General features: G+C 44.9%; 1 protein-coding gene across 22 annotated transcripts in view; it reads left to right on the forward strand.

The window, feature by feature from the left end:
* Positions 1-10397, forward strand: part of LOC115935588 (uncharacterized) — a 78388-nt gene that overhangs the window by 40527 nt on the left and 27464 nt on the right. For 9 of the 22 annotated variants that reach the window (XR_010135043.1, XM_063709490.1, XM_063709472.1 and 6 more), the window contains 3 exons: positions 6728-6840; positions 9153-9261; positions 9955-10043. The exons of 3 other annotated variants lie outside the window; for them this stretch is intronic. The gene's annotated coding sequence lies outside the window, so the exon portion shown is untranslated. Of the gene's footprint in view, positions 1-6727; positions 6930-9152; positions 9262-9954; positions 10044-10397 lie in introns of all 22 variants that reach the window. 10 more of the 22 variants (XM_063709483.1, XM_063709488.1, XM_063709492.1 and 7 more) reach the window with 4 other exon arrangements.

Here is a 10397-nt window from a genome sequence, read left to right on the forward strand (position 1 = left end):
GGAAGTGCAGATTGCAGTGAGCTGAGATTGCACCACTACACTCCAGCCTGGGCAACAGAGTGAGACTCTGTCTCAAAAAATAAATAAATAAATTTTGAGATTTATGTGTGTGCCAGACACACACACACATATGTACACAAGCAGCTTTTGTGTGTGTGGCTCAAGCCAGGCAGAGAAAGACAAATACTAGATGATCTCACTCATATGTGAAATCTAAAAAAGTTGATCTCAAAGAAGTAGAAAGGAGCCTGGTGGTTATCAGAGTCTGGGGAGGGGGTTGGGGAGATATTGGCCAAAGGATATACAATTTCAGTTAGATAGGAGGAATAAGTTCAAGAAGTCGATTTTGACTATAGTTAATAATGTGTTGTATTCATGAACAAGGCTAAGAGAGTGGATGTAAAGTGTTTTTACCACAAAAAGGATAACTACATGAGGTAATGCACATGTTAATTAGCTAGATTTAGTAATTCCATAATGTATCCACTGTGTCCTTCAAAACATCATGTTGTAAATAGTAAATACATACAATTTTATCTGTGAATTAAAAAAAAAGATTAAAGAAAACCTCCATCCCCACGGAAGAGTTAAGACTGCTCACTGACGGAGCTAGTATGTGTTACTAACCAAAGCTAGAACTCATTGCCACAAGCATCTGGGTGACAGCGCTATTGATAGTCCTTCCTGCAGTACCCGTCCCTGGCAGAAACACCTTCAGTCTTCAGGCTGGGTGCCCAATGATATGCTAGAAATATTAACTCCTCCTGTAAATCACCAGAGGGGATGCAGTCTCAGACTGAGTTTGAGTATTGTTTTCCGGGTCTGGAGGAGGGGCTCAGCAGAGAGCGATTCATGGTTTTACAAAATGTGTTTACTCTGGTGGAACGTGTGGGCTCACGTGGGCAGAAGCATATTTGCACACATGCAAAATGTAAGCCATGCACCGTCATCTTTTCACCCTTGTTTGGTCACCTTTTAACCCTCCTTCCTCCTCCCTAATTGCCTCCCCCAGCCCATTTCCTCAGCCTCTTTTTATGGCAGTGGTTTTCAAACCTCAGTTTGCAAATGATCATCTGGGAAATGTGCTATAATGGAGATTCCTGGGTTCCCCCAACAGATTTTCTAATTCAGTGGGTCTAGGGTGGGGCCCTGCCTGCAAATGACATTTTTACCGAACATCTGAGATAGTCCCATTTGACCAGTTAAGTGCTATAAACAGAATGTCTGGGACTTATTGATATTTCAAAGACCCACAAACAACCTTGAGAACAAACATGTAAAATTCTTAGCTGAAAAATATGAAAACAAAACTGCAAAATAGAAATAGTTATACTGTATGTTTTATAGAACTTTATGTCAACTTGTCAAGTTCGCCTCAACTTTTACAGTTACATAGGAATTATTTTTTAATGAAGGATACGAGTGCAATTAATGCATTTGATGCAATGTGTGTGAGGCCTACAAAAGCCTTATAAAGGCTGTAACCCCATGGACCCTGCTCTGAGAAATATGCCCTTAGATGATTTCTTGCTTGTAGCATTTTAGATCTGGAAGGCCCCTTAGAAATGTCCTTCTTCAATACCCAGATTTTACTATCAGAGAAACAGAGGCCTACAGGGGGAAGGACTTGCCCAAGTTTACACAGCAAGTTCCTGAAGAGGCCAGACTAGAGTGAAGCATTTACAATGTACGTGCATGTGCATGCGTGTGCAAGGGCTGGTTACATCCCTCTCAGAAGTCTCTTCTTTTTTATTTTTTTTGAGACACAATTTCACTCTGTCTCCCAGGCTGGAGTGCAGTGGTGTGATCTCAGCTCACTGCAATCTGTGCTTCCTGGGTTCAAGGGATTCTCATGCCTCAGCCTCCAGAGTAGCTGGGATTACAGGCACACGCCACCACGCCTGGCTAATTTTTGTATCATTGATAGACAGGGTTTTGCCATGTTGGCCAGGCTGGTCTTGAACTCCTGACTGCAAGTGATCCACCCACCTCAATCTTCCAAAATGCTGGGGTTGCAGGTGTGAGCCACCACGCCCAGCCAGAAGTCTCTTCTTCATTTCTCTTTCACTCTGGCTGTTTTTTTACCCTTTGGTCCCTATGTTCTCAGGCCAGTCTGAAACCTGGCCCTGAACCCTGAGGGTAAGGGAGAAAGGTTAGTGGGGGGATCTCAGGGTTGAAATCAATAGGCATAGTATCTGTCAAGACCAGTCTTCAGCTTCAAGTCTTCAGCTCTCAAGTCCCTGTAGGGGGAAAGAGAGAGGAAATGCACCAAGGGGGGAAGAAGTGCTGAGTCATGTCATTTCAAGCAGACACATAAAAAACTGGCTAACTTCTTAGCAGCCCACTGAGTTCTGACAATGTGCTGGACATTGTGCACACTAAATTAAGCTGACGGAGTCCCTGCCCTGTGGAACCTTTCGTTCATTCACCTACTCATTTCATAAATATTTGCTGAGAGTCCTACTGTGTGCCCCACACTGCCAACAAGGCAGATAGGGAGCTTAGAACCTAGTCTGTGACACAGGCAACAACAGATGACAGATCCATAAACAATTAAGGCATTTCAGTTAAGATATTTCAGATAGTGACAATTACTATGAAGAAAATAGAAGAAGATAATGAGAAGGAAAGTGGCTGGGTGCAGAGCATGCCATTTTAAAATAAGTTCTTGCTAGTTGAATGGATGAATAGTAAATTCCAGGTGACCTGAAAGGGGATATACTTAGGCCATTTATTGTTTCTGACTCTGCCTTCCACCGGGTAAGACTGAACTTTCTTGCCCATTGTGAGCAATTCTGGCCAAGGAGTAGTGAGCAGAATTGACATGTCATTTCTGGCCTTCATGTTGGAATTCTAGTGAGAAACCCTCCAGAGGTCATTCTCTCTTCTGGCCTGCTGCTGATCAGTGCTATGTGTAGAGGTTGCCACGCTGGCCTGGTCTGGATGATGCTGAGATTGAGCATGATCTCAGGTTGACCTGTGATGAACATGCAGCTGAAAAAAGAAATGAATCTTTGTTGCTTTAAGCCACTAAAATTCGGAAAGACATGTTAGTGCAGCATAACAGCGTCACTTCTGACTAATACTAATACAACCTGCAAGGCAAAATAAGTTTGAACTGTCACTCTGGATCCATTGGTAGGGGTTTTCTTGGCCCTGAATGGGAAACAACTCTGAGGTCCCAACTGGGCCTGGTAGGAAAGTGGGCTCTAATGACTTGGTGTTGACCACCACGCCTGTAGGTGGGAGGTGGCAGCTCTGGTACCACATGCCTGTCTTCCTGCTTTAACTTTCATAAGAGGTTCTTAACAGGATCTTTTTCTAGTCTGTCCTGAGCATCTATCCTCACAAATGACTCTCATCAGCTGCACTGCTTTATGTGGTCTTCACTCGTCTCTTTCCTAGCGCAGATTCTTCTCATTGGGTTTTAAGGTTCTCAAAATTCTGACCCTAACACACCCTCCCTCAGGGGACTTCTTGCTGGCCACTGAGCATGCAATACCCCTTCCCTGCTCTAGGCCTTGATCACTGAATGCTATCCTTTCACCCCACCCCCTGCAAACCTACCTGTCCTGTGGGTATCCTTTAAATCTGGCTCTCAGAGGACTTTCCTTTGCAGCCACAGTGACCCTGCTCTCCTGAACCCAGACCACACAGTGCCCACACTCAATTAATCTTTGACAATCTTGTTTTATCTTACACGTCATTGCTGCATGGTTATCTAACAATCCTCATGTTGAAGTCTCGACTCCCTAACTAGGTTATACACTCAAGGAATGGCCTGGGTTTTGCAATTTCTCACTGCAATGTCTTGGTGATAACAGGCACTTGAGAAATAAGTTTTTAAAGAGTTGATTGGATTAGTGATGTGGGGCTAGAGAGTAGAAGGGGAAAACTGACGTGGAGTCATCTAATGGGCATTGTCCAGCCCATTCTGCCTGTCCTGTCTCCCAGGCCAGTCCTTCCTTCCACGGCTGGCACAGTCCCTGTGTGATGTCCCCTTCCTGAAATGGTTAGACTTCTAATCAAAAGGTCTATATTGGAGCAGCTCAGTACAAGCCATTGCAGTGGGAAACTCAGAAAAGGAACACACAGGATGTCTTGGCAGGATGAGACTAGGCAGCGATTCGACTTTAGGGGAAAGGGGAGGCTTCCTGGGGGAAAGGATGTTTAGGCTCTTCCCAGAAGGAGGTGTGGGGATTAACCCAATGGAGAAGGCAGAGGAATGCTCTGTGGAGATCCCAACCCAGGCCTGGGCTGGAGAACTGGAGTTAGGGGTGAGCTGGAGCAACCTGTGACCAGCGACCAGGGACAGGGCTGGAGGAGTGATGTGGGGCCTCCCTGCTTGCAGGAAGGAGCTTGACCTTATCCTTAGCCCTGAGGGATGCCCCAGAGGGGTTTTAAGGATGGAAGAGACTGATCCTGCTGTCTTCATGTCCTTATTTCACTTTCTGCCTTTCCTCTCCTGACTCTGCTCTTATTTTTCTATTCTTGGACTAACATACTTCGTGTTTTTTTGTTTTTTTTTTTTTGGTTATCTTATTTGAAAATCAATATAACCACATCTATAAAAACAATTTTAAAGAATGCCCAAATCCCAGAGCCATCATCTCACCCAATTACAACTCTTGCCTTCATGTCTGCTTGGCCTCTTGCCCCCTGTTCCTGCCGTGCATGCATACATTTTACAGGGATGTGTCCTCCGTGGACGTGAGATTTTTTTTCTGTTTTGCAGTTTTTTACACAAACATTTTCATTTGTTGTTCCTGTTTTTCCTTCTTTCCCAGGAGGCTTTAGGCTCCCACTCTCCTCCCCCTGGCTTTCTCTCTGTCCCATCCACCGCTCTACCCTTCAGGCCTGCCTATATGAAAGAGGTCTCTTTCTATGCAGAAAACCCACTTTAACAAGATGTGGGTGCTCTTACACAGACCTCATGTGAGGAAAATAGCACATCAGTGAACTTGGGGTCCCTGGGAGTCACAGTGATGTTCACCAGAAAATCAGACAGCGGTAATGTACCTCCCCCATCAGGTTGCCAAAAGTTAGAATAGGTTTTGTGTTTTTTGTTGTTGTTTGTTTGAGACGGAGTCTTGCTCTGTCACCAGGCTGGAGTGCAGTGGCGCGATCTCGGCTCACTGCAATCTCCGACTTCCTGGTTCAAGCGATTCTCCTGCCTCAGCCTCCTGAGAAGCTGGGATTACAGGCACATGCCACCATACCCAGCTAATTTTTGTATTTTTAGTAGAAACAGGGTTTCACCATGTTGGCCAGGATGGTCTCAATCTCCTGACCTCGTGATCCGCCTGTCTCGGCCTCTCAAAGTGTTGGGATTACAGGCATGAGCCACTGCACCCGGCCAGTTTTGGGGTTTATTTTAAGAACGTGTCCGAGCCTGGCATATGCCTCCATTGCCGGTGGCAGCATAATTTGTTCTTTTGGAGTAACAATTTGTCAAGAGGTATCAAAGCCTTACTTTGACCTTGTATCCCTATTTGGGAAGTTTATTTAGAAGACAGTTTCCAGAAAATGAGAAAGCTGTGTGCCAAAAGGGGGTTCTTGCAGCCTATTGCACTTCAGGGCAAAATTAGAAACAAAGTGGACTCCAGGGTCCTTCTGTTTCACGGAATCTTTCCCAGACATCTGAAGGGTCATCATGGAGAAGAGGCGGTACCTTAAGGAGAGCAGTGACAATCTCTGATGTGACAATTACATAAGGCATTGCGTCCTTCCTGAGATTACAGAAAACCTGTATAGAGAGAGGCTAGCCGTTCATTGGAAAAATGAAGGTTTTGCCTACTTGGAATAATAAGAGCATGACAGCTTCTTTTTTTCTCTTCTTTCATCTCATCTCTTCTCTTTTTTTATAGCTTGTCTTATTCAGTTAAACTTCAGTCATTACCATAGAATAAAGTAAAAGGCAATATATATTGAATGTGTAAGGCCCATGTTCCACTAGGAATGACGTCACGAAAGGACAGCCTGACCCTCGCTGCTGTATCAGGCATGGGCACAGCGCACACTGCTGCACTCAGGGGTCAGAGCAGGAGGTGCTCCTGGGTTTCATGATCTTGCTTTTTGTCCCTCATGGTCATGTGTCATTTCATCTGCACCATAATCGTGCTGGGTGGGTAACATAAATCCCCATTTTATAGAGGAGAGAGCTGAGTCCTTAGGGCTCCTGGCAGTTGCCATCCAGGAAGCCCCTGCTACGTTCCAAGCTTAGAATCTCCCCACACTATCTCCTTGGATGCTCACATAACAGCTCTGCAGAGCCACTCTTCAAACCTGCTCTCCATGATGGGGAAACTGAGGCACTGTGATTTGCCAAAGAGCCGTAGCCAGTAAGGATCAAGGCATCATTCACGCCTGGGTTCTCTGACTGTAAATCTGGCTGTGTTTTTTTCTTTCGAATTTTATTATGAATGCCTTCTTTGTTCATTGTCATTATTATCATCATCATTGATCTCTACCAGGCCCCCTACTCCCAGCCACTTGCCTCCTCTGTTGCAAGAGGAGATGAGGAGACAAATGTGGAATTTTTATTCCCATTCCCTTCCCTCCTCCATAGGCAGCCATTCCAGTGTGCTTGCTGCAGGCCCTGCATGAGGGCCTGCATGAGGATCCTCCCTGTCTTGTTCTGATTGGGTATCTGTTTTTAATTTAGACAAATGGGATTCTGCTATAGATCTCAATCTGGTTTTTTTGCTTACTCAACACTCTTTTTCAGAGCCAGTCTTGGTGCTCTGTGTTCATCTGGTTCATCTGAGGAGCTGCATCTACCCTGCCCATGCCATAGATCCTGCCCTGTCTGCTTCTCCTGTTGCTGCTAGTGGACATGAGGTAACCACAGCCTAGTTCTGTGATAAGCTCTTCACACCTGTACCCATATGGACTGTGGGAGAGTTTCTCTGATATGGACTGTGATGCGGGTGAGTCATAGTGCACACTCACACTTAATTTCACAAGTACTGCCAGATTGTGTTCCAGAATGACTGTACCAGTTTACACTTCCACAGGCAGTGCTCAAGATTTCTGTTTCCCTCTGTCCTCGCCAGCATCTGGTATTGGCAGATGCATCAAAAAGGATGCATTTGACAGCTCAACCGCATCAGAGCACTTGATTAGCATCCCTGTGATGGCCCTTTCTGCTGCAGACATCACTTTGTCATAACAGCATTTTGAGCAGGAAGAAGCATCAGGCAGGAAAAAAGGGGCCTTTTTACTGTGACTCCCTATCTTCTGTTAGGGAAGAAAATTTTCCCCAGAAATCCCCAGTAGACTTCCCCTATGTCTCAGTGGCCCAACTGGGCCAGGTAAGCTCCCAGCCAGTCCCTGACAGAGATAACAAGATTGTCATGGCTGTTTCAAGCCAGGGCCAATTCTTCCCCCTGCCATGGACTTTTTTTGAGCACATTGCTATCTCCCTTGTCCCTCAATAGAACTGGGAATATTTTAATAAAGAAGAAGAGACCAGTGGCTGATCAGTAACTTGGCAGCCAACAGAGTCTTCTACATCAGAGTTCTGCATTTGCCAATTTTTTGCATGCATGCTGCCTCTTCTATATAAGGGATCTTCCCCCACATCTGTTTGATTTGCAGAGAATTTCAGAAGCAGCGAGTCACTCATACATGTCCATTGCTTTGGGGATTAGATCCATCCAGCTCATTTTGGAAACGGCAATTCTTTTTGCCAGGCAGACATGAGACCCATTTCCACACCAGCTGCTCCAGCTGAGGTTCCCATGCAGGTTCTGCGTGACAGAAATCAATAGAAAGATTCAAAGGGCAGAGCACCAAAGTTCCTGCCCTGCACCATGCTGTCAAAGCAGAATGCCTGCTGAGGACAGGTGCAGATGAATACCTGTCAGAGAGTATCACTTCTGCAAGCAGCAACTTCCCCTTCTTATCAGCCACGTGGATGCCATAGTAACCTTGTGTTTCTGGCTAGCTCAAGAAATTAATTTATAGGATGGGTGCAGCAGGTCATGCCTGTAATCCCAGAAATTTTGGAGGCTGAGGCGGGAGGATCAGTTGAGTCCAGGAGATTAATACCACCCTAGGCAACTAAGGAGACCCCCATCTCTATAAAAATTAAAAAAAAAAAAAAAAGCAGTTTTGGTGGCACATGCCTGTGGTCCCAGCTAGTTAGGAGGCTGAGGTGGGAGGATCGCTTGAGCCCAGGAGGTCAAGGCTACAGTGAGCTATGATCATGCCATTGCTCTCCAGCCTGAGAGACAGATTTGAGACTCTGTCTCTAAAATAAATAAATAAAAATAAAAGAAATGGAAACTGTATAGTTATAATTTGTTGAGCACTTATCTTTGCCAGGTGGCCTGGGAAGCATTTTATTTCTACGATCTCATAGATATCTCTTGGCAGCCCTCTGAGAGCATTGATATATTATTGCTACATCACAGGCTCCTACAGAATCCTGATTCTGACAATTATCAGCCATGTGGCCTTAGGAAAGTCACTTCGATTTTTTGTACCTTAGCTTTCTCATTTCTACATGAAGAATGATAATAGTATATTGCACCTGCTCACAGAGTTAATAAACATAAAGTGCCTAGCATGGCACTTGATACTTATTAGCTACTATTGTTGCCATTTTTTAAAAAGAAGAAATTGAGAGGTTCAGAGGGGTCAATTTGCCAAAAGTTAGTTATTAAGTAGCAGGGCCATGATTTGAATCCAAAAGCTTCTGGCTCCGAAACTGGGCTTTTATCCAAGGGAACATCACCATTGCGCCCCTCATCAGTAGAATCGATTTTCAGGTGAAGACTCGGTGACAAAGACCACAAAGACATAGTGTAATTCTTCTAACACATGACTGGATCATTTCTGGAAGGTGGCTGGGGACATGGATACTGGGCCATAGAACAAGCATGCATGGGATGGAAAAGACACAGCGCTCAATCCCTAATTTGACCACTCAATCTTGCAGAGCCTCCACCTCCTTATTTTTAAAATCAGGTTTTCATTATAGTTCCTCCCAGTAAGGATTTTAAAATTGCCTTATAAGCTGACCATCTCCAGGGTTCCTTATTCCAAAATTAGGATTTTATATGTCACTTTATATTATGTGTCTCATCTCAATTTCCACTTACACTGACAAAAAGTCTAAGAGTCATTTCCCCCCAACTCCATTTTAGTCACCGCGAGGCTCAGGAAAACAGAATTTCAGAATCTTCTGGAAGAGATGTTTCCTTTCTTAACCAGGCTAAATGGACTGGAGGCAGGCACCGCTGGTGTTTTTAGAAGGTTGGTTAACCACAGTGCCTAGCGGTTTGGGGAAAAATAAATCAGGTAGCTTTCTGTCGCACGAGACATTCCCTTACCACATTTGTCCACTTGAGCACTTTTATTTTATTTTATTTTATTTTTATTTTTATTATTTTTATTTTTTTGACAGAGTCTCACTGTTGCCCAGGTTGGAGTACAGTGGTGCAATCTCGACTCACTGCAACCTCCACCTCCTGGGTTCCAGCAATTCTCCTGCCTCAGCCTCCTATGTAGCTGGGATTACAGTTGTGCGCCACCATGCCTAGCTAATTTTTGTATTTTTAGTAGAGATGGGGTTTCACCATGTTGGCCAGGCTGGTCTCGAACTCCTGACCTCAAGTGATCTGCCCGCCTCGGCCTCCCGAAGTGCTAGATTACAGGCGTGAGCCACCGCACCCGGCCCACCTGAGCATTTTTAGATGTAGACCTGGTGATGGGTCTGAGGGGCAGCATGTTCTGTCTGAATGGGGATCTCAAGCTCAGTGATGTGGCTTTAAGCAAAAAGGATGGCTTCAAGGTCTAGATTTCCTTGGGAGCACGTTTTAACCTAAACCTGCATAACTAGTAACTCGAAGATCTTTTAATTTTATTGTTTTTTAATTTAACTGATCCTGTTCTCCCTCCTTTTCTCCCTCCATCTCTTCATTCCTCCCTCCCTTCCTTTTGACACAGGTCACCCGATATAGAATCACACACCTGGGAGATGGCACCAGCCAGTGAGGCTCAAATTTGAACCACACACAAATCTCCAGGGGTACTTGGTAAATGCAGACTTTTGACCAATTTTTCGGTGTGGGGCTGAGCATCTACTCTAGCAATGAGCTCCCAGGCAGTACTGATGCCGCTGGTCCATGCATCAACCCACTTCAACTTGTGAGGAATGGTCTGCTACCCTCCCTAGCCCTCCTTATGCACCAACCCATTTCAACTCGTGAGGAAGGGTCTGGTCCCTTCCCTAGCCCTCCTCACACAGTCAGTTGCAGATACTGTCTAGAATACCAGATTGATTGTGCACACATTTGACCTTCCTGACCATCCTGGGAGGTGTGAGAATAACAACAATTTTTTTTTCTTTTCTTTTTTTTTTTTTTAAGATGAGAAAACTGCTAGTCTGA

Source organism: Gorilla gorilla, chromosome 7 (genome assembly GCF_029281585.2).
Source record: "Gorilla gorilla gorilla isolate KB3781 chromosome 7, NHGRI_mGorGor1-v2.1_pri, whole genome shotgun sequence".
NCBI classification, from domain to species: domain Eukaryota; kingdom Metazoa; phylum Chordata; class Mammalia; order Primates; family Hominidae; genus Gorilla; species Gorilla gorilla.